The sequence below is a fragment of the Periplaneta americana genome, chromosome 16, assembly GCF_040183065.1.
Source record: "Periplaneta americana isolate PAMFEO1 chromosome 16, P.americana_PAMFEO1_priV1, whole genome shotgun sequence".
NCBI lineage: Eukaryota > Metazoa > Arthropoda > Insecta > Blattodea > Blattidae > Periplaneta > Periplaneta americana.
In genome coordinates, this window is record NC_091132.1 from 35,289,210 (window position 1) to 35,314,277 (window position 25,068).

The window sequence follows — 25,068 nt, forward strand, 5'->3', positions numbered from 1 at the left end:
ACCGACATACACAACAGAGGAAAACCCTGCTGGAGGTTGCATGGATCCCGGATAGTCCATGCAACCTCCACCAGGGGTTTCCCCTGCCGCCTATGCCAGCACAACACAAGGAAAGATGTAGACAACAGCAGAGAACTCTGATGGATTGTATACGAGCTTCCGGATAGTTCATATACAACCCACCAGAGGTCTCCACTCCCGCCTACATCAGGAAAAAAAACATGGGAAGATGCACACAACAGCAACAACTCTACTGGATTGCATATCAACTCCCGGATAGGTCCATATACAACCCACCAGAGGTCTCCACTGCCGCCTACACCACAGGAAGGCATGATCAATTTTCAAAGTCCCACAGGTATAAACAACAGCGGACAACTCTAGTGGATTGCACAGGGACTGTCGCATAGTCCAAGTACAACCCACCAGAGCTCTCCGCTGCCACCTATACCTGCACAACTTTCTACATTTTTTGGTCTCACAGATGTAGACCACAGTAGAGAACTGTGATGGAACCCACATGGACTTCCGGATAGTCCATGAAGATTCCACCACAGCTCTCCATCGCCAAACACAAGGAATAGAATCAAAGTCCCACTCGTATATGATTTCCTACCATTTGTTGCACATTAATATTTGCTAATATATCTTACTAAACAAAATATATCAACGCTTTCGCCTATATGTCATCATCAGATATTCTAATGTTATAACGATATCTAACACCCAAGTCCAATATAGTTCACTCTGATAAACATTACAATAATTAAAATCACGAGTTATGTGTCATGAGTACACAGAACAGCCACTACGAGAGCACATCATCACAAGCTTCAACACACACACACATACACACATATAATATAATACATACACACACACACATAATATAATATATATATATATATACACACATACATATAATACATACATACACACAATATAATACATACATACATACATACATACACATAATATTATATATATATATATATATATATATATATATATATATATATATATATATACACACACACACATATAATACATACATACATACATACACACACAAATACATATAATACATACATACATACATACATACATACATACATACATACATACATACATAGTTTTTTTCTTTTTTTTTTGTTTCTTTTTTTTAGTTTTTTGTGGATATTTTTTTTAGGGTTTTTCTTTTTTTTTCTATTTTTTGTTTTTTTTTTTTCCTTTTGTTTTTTGCTTTTTTTTCGTTTTTTGTTTTCTTTCTCTTCTCTTTTCCATTTTTTATTTGTAATTACACTTCTATTTGTTTTGCCTCTTTCTTTGTGTTATATACAATTATAATATAATACATACATACATACATACATACAAACAATATAATATAATACATACATTATTTTTTTGTTTTTTTTTCTTTTTTTTTGGTTTTTTGTTTCTTTTTTTTTTTGTTCTTTTTTGTTTTTTTGTTTCTTTTGTTTTTTTGTATTTTTGTTTTTTTTTGTTTTGTTTGTTTTTTGTTTTTTTCTTTTGTTTTTTGTTCTTTTTTTTCTTTTGCTTTTTGTTTTTTTTCTTTTGTTTTTTTGTTTTTTTCCCCGTTTTTTTTTCTTTCTCTTTTCCATTTTTAATTTGTAATTACACTTGTATCTGTTTTACCTCTTTTTTCGTGTTATATGCAATTACAATATAATACATACATACATATATATACACATACATATTATATAATACATACATACATACATACATACATACATACATACATACATACATACATACATACATACATACATACATACATACATACATACATATAATATAATTCCGTCAAGCATGAGTCGACCTTCACAGCACTCATCTCACACCAACATATTTTTAAATGTATCAATATCAATGAACACTTCACTCATCTCACACGTACATAATACAAGTCAATAATCATCTCACAAACAATGCACACTGCACTCATCTCACACATACATAATACAAGTCAATAATCATCTCACAAACAATGCACACTGCACTCATCTCACACATACATAATACAAGTCAATAATCATCTCACAAACAATGCACACTGCACTCATCTCACACCTACATAATACAAGTCAATAATCATCTCACAAACAATGCACACTGCACTCATCTCACACGTACATAATACAAGTCAATAATCATCTCACAAACAATGCACACTGCACTCATCTCATACTTACATAATACAAGTCAATAACCATCTCACAAACAATGCACACTGCACTCATCTCACACGTACATAATACAAGTCAATAATCATCTCACAAACAATGCACACTGCACTCATCTCACACGTACATAATACAAGTCAATAATCATCTCACAAACAATGCACACTGCACTCATCTCACACATACATAATACAAGTCAATAATCATCTCATAAACAATGCACACTGCACTCATCTCACACGTACATAATACAAGTCAATAATCATCTCACAAACAATGCACACTGCACTCATCTCATACTTACATAATACAAGTCAATAATCATCTCACAAACAATGCACACTGCACTCATCTCACACGTACATAATACAAGTCAATAATCATCTCACAAACAATGCACACTGCACTCATCTCACACGTACATAATACAAGTCAATAATCATCTCACAAACAATGCACACTGCACTCATCTCACACATACATAATACAAGTCAATAATCATCTCATAAACAATGCACACTGCACTCATCTCACACGTACATAATACAAGTCAATAATCATCTCACAAACAATGCACACTGCACTCATCTCACACGTACATAATACAAGTCAATAATCATCTCACAAACAATGCACACTGCACTCATCTCATACTTACATAATACAAGTCAATAATCATCTCACAAACAATGCACACTGCACTCATCTCACACGTACATAATACAAGTCAATAATCATCTCACAAACAATGCACACTGCACTCATCTCACACATACATAATACAAGTCAATAATCATCTCACAAACAATGCACACTGCACTCATCTCACACCTACATAATACAAGTCAATAATCATCTCACAAACAATGCACACTTCACTCATCTCACACATACATAATACAAGTCAATAATCATCTCACAAACAATGCACACTGCACTCATCTCACACATACATAATACAAGTCAATAATCATCTCACAAACAATGCACACTGCACTCATCTCACACCTACATAATACAAGTCAATAATCATCTCACAAACAATGCACACTGCACTCATCTCACACGTACATAATACAAGTCAATAATCATCTCACAAACAATGCACACTGCACTCATCTCATACTTACATAATACAAGTCAATAACCATCTCACAAACAATGCACACTGCACTCATCTCACACGTACATAATACAAGTCAATAATCATCTCATAAACAATGAACACTACACTCATCTCACACGTACATAATACAAGTCAATAATCATCTCACAAACAATGCACACTGCACTCATCTCACACGTACATAATACAAGTCAATAACCATCTCACAAACAATGCACACTGCACTCATCTCACACGTACATAATACAAGTCAATAATCATCTCATAAACAATGAACACTACACTCATCTCACACGTACATAATACAAGTCAATAATCATCTCACAAACAATGCACACTGCACTCATCTCATACTTACATAATACAAGTCAATAACCATCTCACAAACAATGCACACTGCACTCATCTCACACGTACATAATACAAGTCAATAACCATCTCACAAACAATGCACACTGCACTCATCTCACACGTACATAATACAAGTCAATAACCATCTCACAAACAATGCACACTGCACTCATCTCACACGTACATAATACAAGTCAATAATCATTTCATAAACAATGAACACTACACTCATCTCACACGTACATAATACAAGTCAATAATCATCTCACAAACAATGCACACTGCACTCATCTCACACGTACATAATACAAGTCAATAATCATCTCACAAACAATGCACACTGCACTCATCTCATACTTACATAATACAAGTCAATAACCATCTCACAAACAATGCACACTGCACTCATCTCACACGTACATAATACAAGTCAATAATCATCTCATAAACAATGAACACTACACTCATCTCACACGTACATAATACAAGTCAATAATCATCTCACAAACAATGCACACTGCACTCATCTCACACGTACATAATACAAGTCAATAACCATCTCACAAACAATGCACACTGCACTCATCTCACACGTACATAATACAAGTCAATAATCATCTCATAAACAATGAACACTACACTCATCTCACACGTACATAATACAAGTCAATAATCATCTCACAAACAATGCACACTGCACTCATCTCATACTTACATAATACAAGTCAATAACCATCTCACAAACAATGCACACTGCACTCATCTCACACGTACATAATACAAGTCAATAACCATCTCACAAACAATGCACACTGCACTCATCTCACACGTACATAATACAAGTCAATAACCATCTCACAAACAATGCACACTGCACTCATCTCACACGTACATAATACAAGTCAATAACCATCTCACAAACAATGCACACTGCACTCATCTCACACGTACATAATACAAGTCAATAATCATTTCATAAACAATGAACACTACACTCATCTCACACGTACATAATACAAGTCAATAATCATCTCACAAACAATGCACACTGCACTCATCTCATACTTACATAATACAAGTCAATAACCATCTCACAAACAATGCACACTGCACTCATTTCACACGTACATAATACAAGTCAATAATCATCTCATAAACAATGAACACTGCACTCATCTCACACGTACATAATACAAGTCAATAATCATCTCACAAACAATGCACACTGCACTCATCTCATACTTACATAATACAAGTCAATAACCATCTCACAAACAATGAACACTGCACTCATCTCACACGTACATAATACAAGTCAATAATCATCTCACAAACAATGCACACTGCACTCATCTCATACTTACATAATACAAGTCAATAACCATCTCACAAACAATGCACACTGCACTCATTTCACACGTACATAATACAAGTCAATAATCATCTCATAAACAATGAACACTACACTCATCTCACACGTACATAATACAAGTCAATAATCATCTCACAAACAATGCACACTGCACTCATCTCATACTTACATAATACAAGTCAATAACCATCTCACAAACAATGCACACTGCACTCATCTCACACGTACATAATACAAGTCAATAATCATCTCATAAACAATGAACACTGCACTCATCTGACACGTACATAATACAAGTCAATAATCATCTCATATACAATGCACACTGCACTCATCTCACACGTACATAATACAAGTCAATAATCATCTCATAAACAATCACACACACAACATTCCAACAAAACAAATGCTATTACATACAAAAACATACATTATTACGACATTGTAACTATTAATTACATCAGCAATATTTGCATAAAATTCACATCAACTGTATCACACATACACGTGTACAAACTTCTTATATTTTATCAATTTTATGTATTAATACTGCTATGCAATAAACACTAAATATGTAACATCACTTCTATGTATTTTATATCTATATTTTATTTTTTACATATTACATTTTCGACAAGTCAGCAAAAACCATTTACAAATCACTCAAATTCAACACATTTCTTACAATGATATTACATTCGCATTACATATAGGCTAACACATGATTTTAATTATTGTAATTTATTTTTGTTTATCACAGTTAACTATATTGGACTTAGGTTTTATATATCGTTATAACATTTTCTTCAGTAAGATATATTAGCAAATTGTGCAACAAATGATAAATCATATGATTGAGAAATTTTTTATTTATTTATAAACAGAGCACGGACTTCCACTTAGTCCATGTAGAATCCACCAAAGCTCTCCGCTGCCATCTATATCAGGAGGACTTAGACTCTGGATAAGGCAGGTAACATAGGAAAGACCAATAAACACAATGGAACAACTACAATCTGTTGTACAACACAACAGTCCAAGTCTCAAAATCTTCTCTCATACAAAATATTGCACTTGTGCCTTCACTAACCTACAAACACATGCAACAACTACAATCCAACAATGTTAGTAGATACATCATGCAAATGCAAAGTCACTACACGTCAACAAAGTCAAAACGTCCAACGTCCAATGTCCAATAATATAAAAAAAATCCTATAAGAAACCTGCTCAATGTGTTTGGCAAACTGCAAAATGTCGTTACTGCTTTTCTATGCCACCCATACGCATCCTACAACTGTCACATCGCATTCCGCATGCAATGGCGTCCCATTGCTGTTCCACGATACGGAACGACAATGAATATGCATCACCAATCTATTTCAACCATCAATTGCCGTCTAACAAATGCTTATGAACAAACAAATACCGCAGGACAACAACAATACGAATAAATGCAGACATATGGTCAAAACCAGCAACACCAAATGAATAAAACACATTTCTGTCAATACTCATAGACAAAACACTTGCTATTCACACCAAACAGCAAACCTGCAGACTCAATAATCAACAATTATAGCACTCTACTATCTCAAATCAACCTCTACGAACAATACTAAGTGAAAATAGACCTACAAACAACAATCAACTGCATAAAAGAGCAATATTGGCAAGAGAATTACAAATTTATACGATTTACAACAACTGAATCATAAATATTATGTCAATAAACAATCCTAAGCCACCAAGCAATTCAAATCAATACAAGACAAAGTCAATTGTGCAACCTGTACTCCTCACAGCAATCGTGGAACTAAAAGCTATCTATCAAGTAATCAATACTCATAATTACAATAAAATACCAATTGCAACTAGCAAAACAATGACAAGTAATACACAAAATCTATCACTTAAAGTAATTAATTATTCAAATTAGAGAAATTAAATAATTCAATAAGAACAGAAAACCATCTACTTGCATTACACAGCAAGCAAACAAACGTACATTTGTGCAATCGCAATAAAAATCAAACATAATCAAATAATTGCAAGCCCTGTACTCCAACAAAGTATCAACGTAATAATTTATAATCCTGACAGCAAAGCCCAATATCTCAAGTCCACCATTGCATCTCAGACATATTAAAAATCATCCATCGCCTCCTAAGAAATATCAATGCAACACTCTAATAGACAAACACACTTGCTATTCAAGCGAAAAAATAAGACAATTCTTACTAACCAACAAACATACATACAGACAGACAGAAAACTAATTCCATAATCAACAATTATAGCCTAAATGACAACAGTATACTTGAAATCAACCTCTAGAAGTAATACATAGAAAAACCTACATAAATAGGCATACAAACACCAATAAACTGCAGAGGCACACCAACAAGACAATTCCAAATTAATAGGTACAATTGACAAGCAAATGATAAACATTACGTCAATAAACGATCCTATGCCACCAAACAATTCAAATCAATACAACACAATACATTCAATTGTCCAACCTGTACTCCTAACACCACTAATACAACAAAAAGCCATTCATCAAGGAATCAATACTGATAACTTCAATAAAAGACCAAAACTACCAAAGGAATGACAATTAATACACAAAATGTATCATTTAAAGCAACAAATAAACAATACTTTCATGATTGGAAAACAATTATACAAATTACAATTAAAGAAGAACACAAAACCTTTATCAACATTGCACATGGCATGCACAAGTGCACAATGACAATACACACCACATACCTACACATGATTAAATAATTACAAACCGACTACTCTAACCAATATCAACATAATAAATTACAATCCTCACACCAAAAACTAATATCTCATGTTCACCATTCCATCCAAAATGTATCAATCACCTTGTAAGGAATATTTACCAACAAACTAATTCTGCACAGGTCAACAATACCAATAAACGCAAAAATATCATCACAAAGCAGTACTATCAAACGACTAAAACTGATTATGGTCAATGCAAGACTCAAACACTCTTCATAGTCAAGTTGAAAAATTAGCCAATTCACACTCAAGATCAAATGCACAGACAGAAAACTAATTCAATAATCAGCAATTATAGCCTAAATGACAACACTGTATCTCAAATCAATCTCTACAAGCAATACTCAGTCACAACTACTAAAATAGGCATACAAACACCAATAAACTGCATAATAGAGTAAGATTAACAAGACAATTCCACATTTATACCTACGCCACCAAACAATTCAAATCAATACAACACAATAAACAACAATAACTAAATTAAAACCCATCTATCAAGCAATCAAGACTCATATAAAGTGCAACTACCAAACAATAACAATTCACTAAATATTTCACTTAAACAAATAAATTACTCAGATTACACACATAAAGAGTAGGTACTTTCATCCATTCGAAAACAATCATAGAAATAACAATTCCAGGACAACAGAAAGCCATTGTCACAATTGCACATCACATCTACAAGGGGCTAATACTAACATTGCATAGCAAGCAAGCACATGTACGACTGTTCAATGACAATAAAAATCAAACAATACACACCAGATACCTGCACCACATGAAATAATTACAACTCCAACTAACTATAAACTTCATAAGTTACAATCCCGACACCTGAGGTCCACCATTGCATCCGGAAAAACTTCTCCACGAAAATAAACCCTGCAACATCATATCACATATCTACAGACTTCACTAAGCTCAGTCGGTAATGCAGCTCTCTGAACACAATGTAAACTCACTTACTATGGAAACCCATGAAACAAAACTACTTTAAGAGTTTTACAACTCCTACAACGAATCTAACAACTTTTCAGCAGCAGTATGACGCCATTCCAGTTGCCAAAGTGTCACTATAGCATGGTCATCGATGCTAAATAACCTAGTACTTCATATAACGTCGTTAAATAACCAATTAAAGAAAAACACTACAATACCGCAAACACCATTTCGTCTCTATTACTCAAAACACCTTCAGATTTCTCAAAAGTCCTGCCATCAATTCCATAATAATTATTCAACACCAAACACCCTATCACACCTGTCCAGGTAATAGTGTAGTCAAACGTTTTGATGCTATATAACGTTGCACCATCATTTACGCTGTCAATATGCAGCTTAATACAGGAAAAGAAAAGTCAACAGCAGAAAAGAATCACGGTTTCCAAGTCGTGTTAGACCTTAAATACTCGCTGAAATCAGGACATGGAATCACAACCGACAATTTTTTACCAGTGTTTCCTGCTTCAACAGTTTTCGAAAATTTCCCAGCTACAACAGCTTCTGCAATGTGCAAAACTCTATTAAATTTTCATATGCCGGTATCCATGGTCATTCTTCTCCTGTGGCGCGTAGTCGAATTAAAGCGAGGGAAAACAGGAGAGGTGGCTGTAGTGTTTGGGGAGAGGGGACTGAGATGTTTTTTTTTTTATTTTTTGTATTTTTATTTATTTAATTATTTATTTATTTTTTATTTTTTATTTTTTATAACAGCATGTCCCATTACATCTGTTGTAATATTACATGTTTCAATCTTTCTTAAAAACATAATAATTTTCAATTACTTACATAATACAATATTTAAAAAAACCAAGGTACTTAAGTGCATTAATTATACTAAAACCTTATTCCTTATGGATTATCAAAATTTATCCTTTCATCAAAACAATATTACTGAGATTAATGTAATATGTTACACAATCAACATTTTTAAACACAAAGACACGTAAGTGCATTAATTATACTACGTCTGAAACATTATTTCTTCTGGATTATCCTTTATTAAAACAGGATCACTTAAGATTAATACAATATGCTATCAATCAACTTTTTAAACATGAGTGCAGTAATTATACTACGTCTAAAACATTATTCCTTGTGGATTATCAAAATTTATCCTTTCATCAAAACAATATTACTTAAGATTAATACAATGTGTTACACAATCAAACTCTTAAACTGGTAGACACGGAGGAGCATTCATTATATTTCGTCTAAAACATTACTTCTTTTGGATTATCAAAAATTTATTCTTTCATTATAACAATATTGCTTAAGATTAATACAATGTATTACATGATACAGTTTTTATATACTATGACAGGTAGGTCTAAGTGCATTAGTTACACTCCCTTTAAAACATTATTCTTTATTAATTATCAAAATTAATCATATTAACATACAGTATTCTTTACAATTAATACCACGTTTTATTTACTACGATTATAGGTAAGTTTATTAATTATACTGCCTATAATATTATACACCTGGCAACAATGGACGATACTAGACCAGCTAAAAGAGCCTTTACATCCAATCCTGAAGGAAGCAGATCCAAAGGAATACCAAGGAGCAGATGGGAGGATAATGTATACGAGAATGCCAACTTTATTGGTGCACGAATGTGTACAGTCAAGCCAGAAGTAGAGACGGCTGGAATAAAATACTGAGGAAGGCTAGGATCCTCAATGGGTTGTTGAGCCATACTTTACAGTTTATTCAAATTTATTCAATAATTTTTGCAATAATACATGATTATGAATGACAATTTCTTAACACCATGGTAGGGCAGTGCAGTAATTATACCATATCTACAGCATTATTCCTTACTGAATATACAATTGTATTATATTATCATAACAATATTATTTACAGAAAGTCATTAAATAAATAAAAACATAAAATACAAATTACATTGGGTTACATAATCCACTTTTAAAATATAATGTCAAGTAAATGCATTTCCACCTGCTATTCTTATTTGTATTTTTAAATTATATCTCTCTTTGTCTAACATAGTGCATTCAAATAGTAAGTGGTCAACAGTTTGTTCGTTTTCGTTGCAGATACACATGGGATCGTCATTTATTTTAAACCTGTGGTTAGGTTCGGTGTAAATGTAAACTTTGCTCGCAATCTGTCGTAAAGAGACGAAAAAAAAAAGACTTTGTTATTTTGCCATTTGATGCCGATTGCCATTCTGTTTCCCATTTCTCGTAACTTGAATTTCTCTGTTGTGTGGATATTTCGCTTTTAGGCATTTTATTGTAGCACACTTCAAGATCTTTGTCACTCACCACTTTCTTAGCCAATTGCTCTACCATCTCGTTGCCATAGTGACCCACATATGCCTTTACCCATCTGAATTGGATTCTCCAGTTTAGGATATGCTTGTATTTCATCAAACAAGCCGGGATAAGTGCGGAGAGTCAAAGTCAGGAAAATGAGCGATAAAGGTGATCAGGGTAGAGAAATGGGTGAGTTCGAGATGGTGATGAGGCCTGTAGCGAGATGAGAATAAAGTAAGTTTAGGATACGTAAGAAGTGAGGAAGGAGCAGTAAAAATTATCACCTCTTTCATCGATAACTCAAGCAGAGGCAACTCTCGAATTATCGACTGCAGAGGGAGGGGCTGAGGGCGGGATAACTGTGGTGAGTCAAATTCAGAAATATGAGCGATAAAGGTGACCAGGGGAGAGAAGTGGGTGAGTTGGAAATGGTGATGAGGCCTGTAGCGAGATGAGAATAAAGTAAGTTTAGGATACGTAAGAAGTGAAGAAGGAGCAGTAAAAATGATCACCTCTTTCATCGATAACTCAAGCAGAGGCAACTCTCGAATTATCGACTGCAGAGGGGGGGGGGGCTGAGGGCGGGATAACTGTGGTGAGTCAAGTCAGAAAGATGAGCGATAAAGATGACCAGGGGAGAGAAGCGGGTGAGTTGGAGATGGTGATGAGGCCTGAAGCGAGATGAGAATAAAGTAAGTTTAAGATACGTAACAAGTGAGGAAGGAGCGGTAAAAATGATCACCTCTTTCATCGATAACTCAAGCAGAGGCAACTCTCGAATTATCGACTGCAAAGGGGGGGGCTGAGGGCGGGATAACTGTGGTGAGTCAAAGTCAGAAAGATGAGCGATAAAGATGATCAGGGGAGACAAGTGGGTGAGTTGGAGATGGTCATGAGGCCTGTAGCAAGAAGAGAATAAAGTAAGTTTAGGATATGTAACAAGTGAGGGAGGAGCAGTAAAAATGATCACCTCTTTCATCGATAACTCAAGCAGAGGCAACTCTCGAATTATCGACTGCAAAGGGGGGGGGGGCTGAGGGCGGGATAACTGTGGTGAGTCAAAGTCAGAAAGATGAGCGATAAAGATGATCAGGGGAGAGAAGTGACTTGAGTTGAAGATGGTCATGAGGCCTGTAGCAAGAAGAGAATAAAGTAAGTTTAGGATATGTAACAAGTGAGTGAGGAGCAGTAAAAATTATCACCTCTTTCATCGATAACTCAAGCAGAGGCAACTCTCGAATTATCGACTGCAGAGGGGGGGGGCTGAGGGCGGGATAACTGTGGTGAGTCAAAGTCAGAAAGATGAGCGATAAAGATGATCAGGGGAGACAAGTGGGTGAGTTGGAGATGGTCATGAGGCCTGTAGCAAGAAGAGAATAAAGTAAGTTTAGGATATGTAACAAGTGAGGGAGGAGCAGTAAAAATGATCACCTCTTTCATCGATAACTCAAGCAGAGGCAACTCTCGAATTATCGACTGGAAAGGGGGGGGGGCTGAGGGCGGGATAACTGTGGTGAGTCAAAGTCAGAAAGATGAGCGATAAAGATGATCAGGGGAGAGAAGTGACTGAGTTGAAGATGGTCATGAGGCCTGTAGCAAGAAGAGAATAAAGTAAGTTTAGGATATGTAACAAGTGAGTGAGGAGCAGTAAAAATTATCACCTCTTTCATCGATAACTCAAGCAGAGGCAACTCTCGAATTATCGACTGCAGAGGGGGGGGGCTGAGGGCGGGATAACTGTGGTGAGTCAAAGTCAGAAAGATGAGCGATAAAGATGATCAGGGGAGACAAGTGGGTGAGTTGGAGATGGTCATGAGGCCTGTAGCGAGATGAGAATAAAGTAAGTTTAGGATACATAGGAAGTGAGGAAAGAGCAGTAAAAATTATCACCTCTTTCATCGATAACTCAAGCAGAGGCAACTCCCGAATTATCGACTGCAGAAGGGGGGGGGCTGAGGGTGGGATAACTGTGGTGAGTGAAAGTCAGAAAGATGAGCGATAAAGATGATCAGGGGAGAGAAGTGACTGAGTTCGAGATGGTGATGAGGCCTGTAGCGAGATGAGAATAAAGTAAGTTTAGGATATGTAAGAAGTGAGGAAGGAGCAGTAAAAATGATCACCTCTTTCATCGATAACTCAAGCAGAGGCAACTCTCGAATTATCGACTGCAGAGGGAGGGGCTGAGGGCGGGATAACTGTGGTGAGTCAAAGTCAGAAAGATGAGCGATAAAGATGATCAGTGGAGAGAAGTGGAGAGTTGGAGATGGTGATGAGGCCTGTAGCAAGACAAGTTTAAAGTAAGTTTAGGATACGTAAGAAGTGAGGAAGGAGCAGTAAAAATGATCACCTCTTTTATCGATAACTCAAGCAGAGGCAACTCGCGAATTATCGACTGCAGAGGGGGGGGGCTGAGGGCGGGATAACTGTGGTGAGTCAAAGTCAGAAAGATGAGCGATAAAGATGATCAGAGGAGAAAAGTCGCTGACTTGGAGATGGTGATGAGGCCTGTAGCGAGACGAGAATAAAGTAAGTTTAGGATACTTAAGAAGGGAGGAAGATTTAGTGTGTGTACAAAATAATACAGGAGACAGGGGCACGTCTGGGATCCCTGTTCCGGCAATGTTGAACATGTGTAGACACATCCCAGCAAAAGTAATTTTCGGCACCTTAGCAAGAATGTGAGCTCTGGACGATGAGAGCACGGCTGGATGTTCAATTCAATTCACTTCATTTCATAAGTTTATTTCCAAAAAATAAAATACATATATTTTTTTTTAACTGTTATAGGGACTTATGATGCCCTCTTCAGCCATCCAGTATACAATACATGTTGTTCATGATGTCGAAAATTCGTCCCCTTATATAGGCTCACTTGGAGGTTTGGGGTAACGTCACACACAACAGAGAAAAGCAAGTCAACCAGGTTTCTGAGAGAGAGAAGAAACAGCAACTAGTGTCTGCGCGGTTAGGTTTCAAATGTTTGCTAAGTAGCACGCAAGGGCACAAATACACACACACACACACACACACACACAACAAAATCAGACCATGAAATCACACCCGATAATGTTTTACCAGTGTTTCTATAACCGTCATTGTAAAGCCTTGTAACATTTTAAACCATTAAACACAACTTTTGTCAGAAATCAATAAATCCCAACAAGAATCTGTAACGAGTTCCTTAACTACTAATCTAAACTATATCACGCCAGGAACTGTGACAGTGCCACAATTCAATATTTCCAATTTGTTAATATCTTTATGCAAGAAGAAAGTCGGTAATGCACCTCTAAGTCAATAATCATGTAAAATCACAACACAAAAGTCCTGCCTGAATTTGGCAGTAATTCTTCAACAGTACAGTTCCCACTGCAACTGTCCTGGTGTCAGTATAAAGTACAGGTCTGCGCGGTTAGGTTTGAAATGTTTGCTAAGTAGCACGCAAGGGCACAAATATATATACACATACACATACAAACACAACAAAATCAGACCATGAAATCACAACCGACAATGTTTTACCAATGTTTCTATAACCGTCATTGTAAAGCCTTGTAACATTTTAAACCATTAAACACAACTTCTGTCAGAGATCAATGAAGCCCAACAACAATCTGTAACAAGTTCCTTAACTACTAATCTAAACAATATCACGCCAGGAATTGTGACAGTGCCACAATTCAATATTTCCAATTTGTTAATATTTTTATGCAAGAAGAAAGTCGGTAATGCACCTCTAAATCAATCATCGTGTAAAATCACAACACAAAAGTCCTGCCTGAATTTGGCAGTAATTCTTCAACAGTACAGTTCCCACTGCAACTGTCCAGGTGTCAGTATAAAGTACCAGAATACGCGGTTAGGTTTGAAATGTTTGCTAAGTAGCACGCAAGGGCACAAATATATATACACATACACACACAAACACAACAAAATCAGTCAATGAAATCACATCCGACAATGTTTTACCAATGTTTCTATAACCGTCATTTTAAAGCCTTGTAACATTTTTAACCATTAAACCCAACTTCTGTCAGAGATCAATGAAGCCCAACAAGAATCTGTAACAAGTTCCTTAATCACTAATCTAAACAATATCACGCCAGGAACTGTGACAGTGCCACAATTCCAATATTTCCAATTTGTTAATATTTTTATGCAAGAAGAAAGTCAGTAATGCACCCCTAAGTCAATAATCATGTAAAATCACAACACAAAAGTCCTGCCTGAATTTGGCAGTAATTCTTCAACAGTACGGTACAGTCCCCACTGCAACTGTTCCGGTGTCAGTATAAAGTACGGGTATGTACGGTTAGGTTTCAAATGTTTGCTAAGTAGCACACAAGGGCACAAATACACACACACACACAACAAAATCAGACCATAAAATCACATCCGACAATGTTTTACCAATGTTTCTATAACCATCATTGTAAAGCCTTGTAACATTTTTAACCATTAAACAGAACTTCTGTCAGAGATCAATAAAGCCCAACAAGAATCTGTAACAAGTTCCTTAACTACTAATCTAAACAATATCACGCCAGGAACTATGTCATTGCCACAACTCCAATATTTCCAATTTGTTAATATTTTTATGCAAGAAGAAAGTCGGTAATGCACCCCTAAGTCAATAATCATGTAAAATCACAACACAAAAGTCCTGCCTGAATTTGGCAGTAATTCTTCAACAGTACAGTTCCCACTGCAACTGTCCAGGTGTCAATATAAAGTACGGGTCTGCGCGGTTAGCTTTGAAATGTTTGCCAAGTAGCACGCAAGGGCACAAATATATATACACACACACAAACACAACAAAATCAGACCATGAAATCACAACTGACAATGTTTTACCAGTGTTTCTATAACCATCATTGCAAAGCCTAGTAACATTTTTAACCATTGAACAGAACTTCTGTCAGAGATCAATAAAGCCCAACAAGAATCTGTAACAAGTTCCTTAACTACTAATCTAAACAATATCACGCCAAGAACTATGTCAGTGCCACAATTCCAATATTTCCAATTTGTTAATATGTTTATGCAACAAGAAAGTCGGTAATGCACCTCTAAGTCAATCATTATGTAAAATCACAACACAAAAGTCCTGCCTGAATTTGGCAGTAATGCTTCAACAGTACAGTTCCCACTGCAACTGTCCTGGTGTCAATATAAAGCATGGGTCAAATTTTATCTTATTTTATCTTATCTTATCTTATCTTATATGTTACGAGTATCTTATTCTATCTATTCAACATTGCAACAAGCATTCCAATTTCATTCCTCTTCCTATGAATTTTTTTAATATTTAGCAACACTTCACATGTTATTATTGCACTTCAACAGTCACATTAAACCCAATTATTAAGGTATGTAAAATGATTAAAACAATAATTACTGTCAGACTTGTACTGGTCTCTGCATCAATTTAGCAATCATTATGCAACACCAGACTCCTTACCGGTATTGCAGCAGTCCAAGTGTCTGAGTAAAGTCATCAATCACTGTTAAAAAGAAAAAGACCTCAAGGCTTATGGCAATATAATTACAGGCTAAAGTCACTCCTTATGTAAAACAACTAAACAAATCATTGTCACACTTGTGTAACACATAGCATCACTTTAGCAAATCATTATGCAAGACTGCAATTCCTATTGCATCTGTAAAAATATCGGTATCAAGTTTTCAAGCATTGTTCAAAACAACAACACCTCAACAAGCATGGGTGTGCTACAATTCCAATTTTCCCAATTTTTAAACATTTCTGTTACACCTCTATCGGTAATTCACATTAACATCTTTTCATTCTGTTAATTCTCATGTAAAGCGCAACACAAAAATAATCTCAAACTGCAATAAGCCATGTCATGAAATGGCAATTATCATTCTACAGTACAGTCCCTATTCCAGCTGCCCAAGAGTCTGTATCAAGTAGTCAAACATTATTCCATACTACAACCCATCATCAAGCATGGGAATTGCAATAAATCTTGCCCCAGCATCAATTTCCCAAAAATTATGCAACACCAGACTCCCTATTGAAGCCTTTGACCTATCACAATCAACTCCTCAATTAGTATTCGAAACAAAAAAGACCTCAAAAATTACGGGAATGTAACTAAATGTTTCTCAGTATACATCTTGATTACACAACTTTTAACACTATATCACTTTGGAAAACGTATTATTTGTCTTTCTTATGTTAAATTTTATATTACCTTGTTAACATGTTTCAGCCTGCTATTGGTCATCCTCAGAACTGGTTCTTGCACAACACATCACAAATGCTAACCACACTTACAGAGACATCAACACAAACATGGAAATTCTACACATCCAACGAAAAAGCCAGAAACTAAACACACTACAACAATACGAAATATACAGACACACAAAAACACATTCAAATAAAATTCTCAACACACACATACTCTTTGACTCCACATAACACTACACAAACACACCCCCACAGGACGCCAATACCAACAATAACCATTTCTGAGGATGGCCAATGGCAGGCTGAAACATGTTAACAAGGTAATATAAAATTTAACACAACAAAGACAAATAATATGTTTTCCGAAAAAATGTTTCCATCACATTTATCCTGTATTACTGCCCTCCAATTATCAAGTTAAAGTCATTATAAAACCCATTACAGAATTTATAGGTTTAAGACCTCACATCAATTTAGAAAATGATTATGCAAGGCTAGAGCCTCTATTGAAGCTGTTGAAACCTCTCTATCGTTGTCAATACACTTGTATACAAGTTTCTGACATGGTCAAAATCTTAAAACTACATTATGTCTTACAATTAGAAATTAGTAACACTATAGGAATACTATATACAATAACTAAAATTAAGGATTATTCAAAACAACAAAACCCCAAAAATCATCTGGGTACTGGTACTACAATTCTCATTTTTCCTATTTCTGGAACATTTCTCTTACATCTCAGTTGGTAATTAACCTCTGCATCTTTTAATTCTTGTCAATTTTCATGTAAAGCGGAAAACAAAGTTATTCACAGACTGTCATAAATCGTGGCATGAAATATCAGTAATTATTCCACAGTACAGTCCCTATTCCGGCTGTCCAAGTGTCAATATTAATTAGTCAAACATTATTCAACACTACGACTCATAAGCAAGCACATGAATATAATAATTCTTGCTATTCATTTTGGAAATAATTCTCCAACAGCTGACACATCATTACTGCCACATAACCACCAGTGTAAACCAAATTATAATGCTAAATTCTTCAAATAAAAGTATTGTCAGAGATGTATAAATCCCAACTTCAATTGAGCAATAATTGTGCAACACCTGAGCGCTATTGCAGGTGTCCAAGAATCAGGATCAACTCGACAGTTACTATTCAAAACAACGAGACAACAAAAAGGCATTGGAATGCAGAAATCTTGGAAAATATTCACCCAACAGTTCAGTCACCTTCGCTTTTCCATAACAGAGTAAAGTTATTCGTAACCAATGTCAAAGCACAAAAAGAAACACCAATCACAAAGGTGTGGAAGTCCTTGCATGAAATTATAAAGTCATTATGCAACACTACAATCTCTATTCCACCAGCCCAAGTATCTGTATCAAGTTGCTAACTACTATTCGAAACAACAACAACAACAACCCATAAAGCACGGGAGGGTTACAATTATAAATTTTCTAATATGTAAATATTTCTACAATAGATTAGTCTGTAATGCAGCTGTATGCTTGCAATTTAAGTCAATTATCATGCAAAAGCATCAGATAAAAACACTCTGACACTTCTATACGTCTGGCATCAAATTGACAATGATTTTTCAACAGTAGATATTCTAATGCAACTGTTCAGGTATCAATATGAAGTAGTCAATCATTATTGAACACTACAACACTTGAATGCAGGGAATGTAATTAATCTTGTTATTAATTTCCAACATTTTTATCCTACAGCTTAGTCAACATATCTGTCATATGACCATCACTATAAAGACATTTTACAAGTAAAACCGTTAAACAAAAATGCCATCAGAGTTGTGTAAGTCAGATCAAAAATTTAGCAATCATTATGCAAGATCAGAGTCCTATTACAGCACTCCAATTATCAGAATGAAGTAGACAATTGCTATTTGAAGCAGCAGCAGCAGCAATTAATTATTATTACTTTGTAAATATGGCATGTCCCATATCATGTATATGTTCAGTGGATGCAATAAATGATTATGATTATAACAACAACACTCCAAATAATATGGCAGTACTATGATCCTCAATTTTCAAATTTATAAAAATTTCTTCAATAAGCTCAGTCGGTAATGCAGCTCTCTGTCTAGTATTTTCAGGCAATTATTATATAAAATCACAACACCAACGTCCTCTAAGCCTTGCATAACTTCTGCCATTAATTTGGAAATAATTATTCAACACTAGAATCCCTACTGCAGCTGTCCAACTCTCTATTACAAGTCGTCAACAATAATTCACAATAACAACATCCCAAAAAGCATTGGATTGCTACAATTGTAATTTCTCTCATTTCTAAACTTTTCTCTTACAGTTCTGTGAGTAACGGAATTCCACGTTTTACAATTTCCCTTCGTTTTCACGTAAGCCACAAGAAAAACGCACTCTGAGACTGCAATAACTCCTGGCATTATATCACCACAACACTCCCTATTCCAGCTGTCCAATTGTCAGTATACAGTACTCAAATATTATTCAAAATTACAACTCATAAATAACCATGCCAACCTTGCATGTATCAAAGATCTGCAACAACTAGAAACAAAAATGGCTATGACCTTATTTAGGGGATATTTAACAATTAACAACATGGAAAAAATTTAACGAGTCAAATCATCCTTCATGAAAAGAGTGCTACGAGTATGAAGAACAACTCTCTCGAGGCTAACATGCGAACTAATAAAGGAAAGCTTCTTCATTGAAGATATTAGAACACAACCCTGCATGCCGGTACACCCCAGCATAAGAGAAAGCCCTTCAATTACTCAAAGGAAAGAAGAACGCATTTGAGGGGCCTGAGATCAAAATGGGCTATGTTATCCAAAGTAAATTTTAAGAAAAGCGCAAAAATGTCCTACATCTCATACAATAAAGATACAAATGCGGGAATGGCTCTAATTGATGAAGACATCATTAGTAAACATGCCTACCATGTTTATTCAAATCATAATTCCAAATATTTATTTTCTAAGGAAATTTAAGTTTTGATATACCATTTTGATGCATTTATTTTCAAACTAGTTACTCTTACTTTACATTACTTGACCTAATTATGCTTTTGAACATGATTTCGTTAAAATAAAGATTTGGAAATACTTTTATTTTATTTTAAATAGCACTATTCCCAAAATAGTCACAAAAACTAAAAAAAACTGCAAGTTTTTTACTTCATTATTTGAGTAATTGCAAGGTTTACGAAAATTATAACAAAAACACTCTTCAAACATGTGCGCAGGAATCTTTAACAAGGAAAGTAACCGAGCGTTTTGCATGGGACTCGCATTCGGGGGGGTTCGTGGTTCGATTCCCGGACCATCTAACTTGTCTGTTGATTTTCCGGGGTTTTCCACAATTACTTAGGCAAATGCCAGGTTGTAATTTTCATTGCAATGGTACATTTTCCTTTCCCCTCCCATGTAGAAAAAGAATTTAGATTTTCATATCACATCATCCATCTTTCTCATCTCATTCAATAGCCTTATTCCGCTCAAGACGCATGTCTTCATCCACTTATGAGAGAGGGGCGTCATCTCCACAACCGTTCTTGGGTTTCCAGTCTTCCGCAATATCTCTGTCAGGATTCATTCCTTAATAGCACTTCTAAGGGCACTTTGACACCTTGGCAGGGCCGTTGGAATGGATCCTGTGCTGCTTGGTCATCTTTTCAGTGTGAGGGTAGGAGGCCCCCATTGGGTGAGCAGATGAGGGGTGACATGCGGTCACTTGGCTCGTACACTCTCATCCTCATTCATCCCATAAATTCGGGGTGCACAATAGGTCTTAGTATGACCGATGTGCAAAGGGTCGTACTAACCCATCACAGTGACCTAACCTAACCTAACCTAACCTAACAAGGGAAAGCATATGCCAAGGCCGTTAATGTCCTCTTTTCCATCTTGTTCGTTTGTTGGCACATTTCTAGTCATACGAATTTGCAGATTTATATGCGATTGGTCTTCTCCTTCCCAGAACAATCCAAAATGTTTCTACAACAATCCTTCTACATCCGTGATGTATCGATGTATTGATACACTACAGAAAAATTTCCTCGTTTCCAAAGTCCATATGATAAATACTGTTTGCTCTAAAAGCGTAAACATGCCTGTCCTTTAAATAAGATGAAGAAAAAAGATGTTTAAATTCTGACATCTTAAATAGAATGGAGCTGGTCAGTTTCACCATGTATTTTGTAAATTTCTTTCACTTATGGATTGGACATTCTTCATTGCCAACCTTGATTACAGTTGCATGTTTCCCAGTGATAATATGATATTCCTTTCGCAACATGATTACCTCTTATTTTTTTTATTTGATTCTCCACTTTTCAGAATATATTGTCACAAGATAGAAAACTGTGTCCAACAACAGGGAATAGAACCCAGTCATATTTCAGGGATGATAGAGCTTCATTGTACAACCATCAACAGATCATCGATATCATAATAGCATTTATGTGACTCTTATCCATCTGAGACGAAAACAATTTTCTCAATTCCATTCATGTCATTACATATCAGTTTATTCCTTCAGAATTTCCTCTAGAAGCCTCATGTTCTAGCATGTGTTAGAAAATGCTCTATCTGGTCTCAATATTTTGTCTTATCTCTGCACAACTACTGTTTCATTGTACATATTGTCTGGTTTAATATGTTGCTTGGTTAGAAGACGTGGAAATGCCAAATTCTGCTGACAATCAAAGAGCAAAGTGAGAAGGCCTGGAGACATCTCATTCTTGATTTCATAAAAACTTTTCACTCTTAGCAGATGAATACGTTGAGCAATCATAGCCTGTAATCTTCTATCTGACGTAGTATTATCGTAATTCATAAATTAACGCCTATTACATTAGTTTAAATAAATAGTTCTCATAGCAATACAGTCCTTGCCTTATAAATTAGAACAAAAGCATACACGTATAATCACTGAGTAACTAATGTCTAAGCCATGTTAGTTTCCTGAAAAATCTAGAGGAAAAATTAAACCACACAAACTTTCGCAAACATAGACCATTCTGTTCCATGTGCTCTGGAAATATAATGTAGCGATATGAAATATAGCCCATTTTGTTCTGTTCAAATAATGGGTGGCATATCCCATTTTCATTAATTCATTAATAATAACATATCCCATTTTGATACATCTACTAATATTCTCCATGTCTAAAATAAACCATTTTGAAACTGCACCTCTCACAGTATAAAGTCTTTAACCCAAACTTGCCAATGACGTCAATAACTCATTTTCTAAAAAAAAAAAAGTCACATAGCCCATTTTGATCTCGGGTGCCTCATTTGAAGTTCTACATGACGGACGCCATGACAACTAGAGACTGGACGAACACAAACTACGAACTGAGACACATATTGACCCGTTATATGGTACATGGTTTTCACCATAAGATCTGTGCCACTAAGAGATACTACAAATCCAACGACGAGTGTGTGCAAACTGTGTCAGGATAAACTAAAAAATCCTATGCACATTGTGCCCATTTCATTTCATTCAATCATTCATTATACAAGGCTACAATCCCTATTACATCTGTCCAAATATTGATATCAGGTCCTCCAGTATTACCAAAACAACAAAACCTCAAGAAGCATGGGAATGCAGCAATTCTAATATTTCGATTTTGTAAACATTTCTCCTAGAGCTCAGTTGGTAATTCACATATTATGTCTTTTCATTGTGTCACTTTTCATGAAGAGCACAAGACAAAGATGCTCTTCCACTGCCATAAATCCTGATATGAAATAGTAACAATTATTATCCCTCTTCCAGCTATTCAAGTGTCAGCATAAATTAATCAAACATTATTCAACACTAGAACGCATACGCCAGCATATAAATGTAATATTTCTCGCTATGAATTTTGGAAACATTTGTCTAACAGTTGACACGTCATTACTGCCACATAACCATCAGTGTAAAGCAAATTATAATGTACAATCATTAAAAAGAAAAGTACCATTACAGTTCTACAAGTCCCAGCATCAAATTCGCAAGCATTATGAAAGACACAATTAATATTGCAACTCTCCAACTATAAGAATAAAGTCCTCAATTAGTTTTCAAAACAACAAGATCACAACAAGCATGAGAACCTAATAATTCTTCCCAAGAAATTGGGAAATATTTAACAAAACATTCGGTGGACATTACTATCCTGCAATATCAGGTTCAAATCATTTCTTATGTAAAAGCACAAGAAAAGTCACTGTCACAATTCTACAAATCCCGCCATCAATTTCGAACATCATTATGCAGGACTAGACTTCCTATTGCAGCTGTCCAACTCTCTGCATCAAGTCAACAACAGTAATTCAAAACAACAACACCCAAAAAGCATCAGATTGTTAAAAATCTAATTATTTCGATTTGTTAACTTTTCTCCTACAGCTCTGTGGGTAATGCAGATCCAAGTCTCATAATGTTCGTTAATTTTCCTATAAAACACAAGAAAGGGATATTCAGAGACTGCCATAACATCTGCCATTCAATAAAAATAATTATTCAACAGTACACACCCTAATCCAGCTGTCAAATTGTCAGTAAGAAGTGCTCACACATTATTCAACACTACAACTCAGAAGCAAGCATGGCAATGTAATAAATCATGCCATGAATTTAGGAAACATTTACCTAAGACTTGAGACGATATTACTGCCCTACAACCATCAGTGTAAAGCAGATTATAATGTAAATTCTGTACACAAAAGTACTGTCAGAGATGTGTAAGTGCCAGCTAGAATCTAGCAATAATTATGCAAGACTCGACCCTTATTGCAACTGTCCAAGAATCAGGGTCAAATTCACAAATACTATTCAATACAACACAACGTATATCATAAGAATGCAGTAAATCCTGTTACGAGTTTGCAAAATATTCATCTACCAGTTCAGTCATTTTTACAACTAACAATCTGAAGTTATTCACCAAGTATAAAAAAAATTAATTTAGTTAATTAATTGATATATAAAACAATACATACATAAACAAACACACAAACAAACAAACTAATAAATTAACAAACCAATAAATAAATACAGACCACTCTCACAGTTGTGCAAGTAATCACATGAATATACAAAATCATTATGCAATACTGCAATCCGTACTGAGGCGGCCGAATTATCTATATCAAGATATCAGCTCTAACTTTAAACAACACCACAAAAAGCCTGGAAGTCCTACAGTTAAATTTTCCAATTTGTAAACATACGCGCAACACAATAAGTAATGCAGTTCTCTACATAATTTTTTAAGTCAATCATTATGTAAACTCATTACACAAAAATTGTGAGTATCACATCTTATATAATTTTATGACTATCACATCTTATATAATTTTATGAGTAAAACATTTTATTCAATCTTATGAGTATCACATCTTATATAATATTATGAGTATCATATCTTATACAATCTTATGAGTAACACATTTTATATAATCTTATGAGTAACACATTTTATTTAATCTTATGAGTATCACATCTTATATAATATTATGAGTATCACATCTTATATAATATTATGAGTCACACATCTTATATAGCTTTATGAGTATCATATCTTATATAATCCTATAAGTAACACATCTTATGTAATATTATGAGTATCACAGCTTATATAATATTATGAGTAAC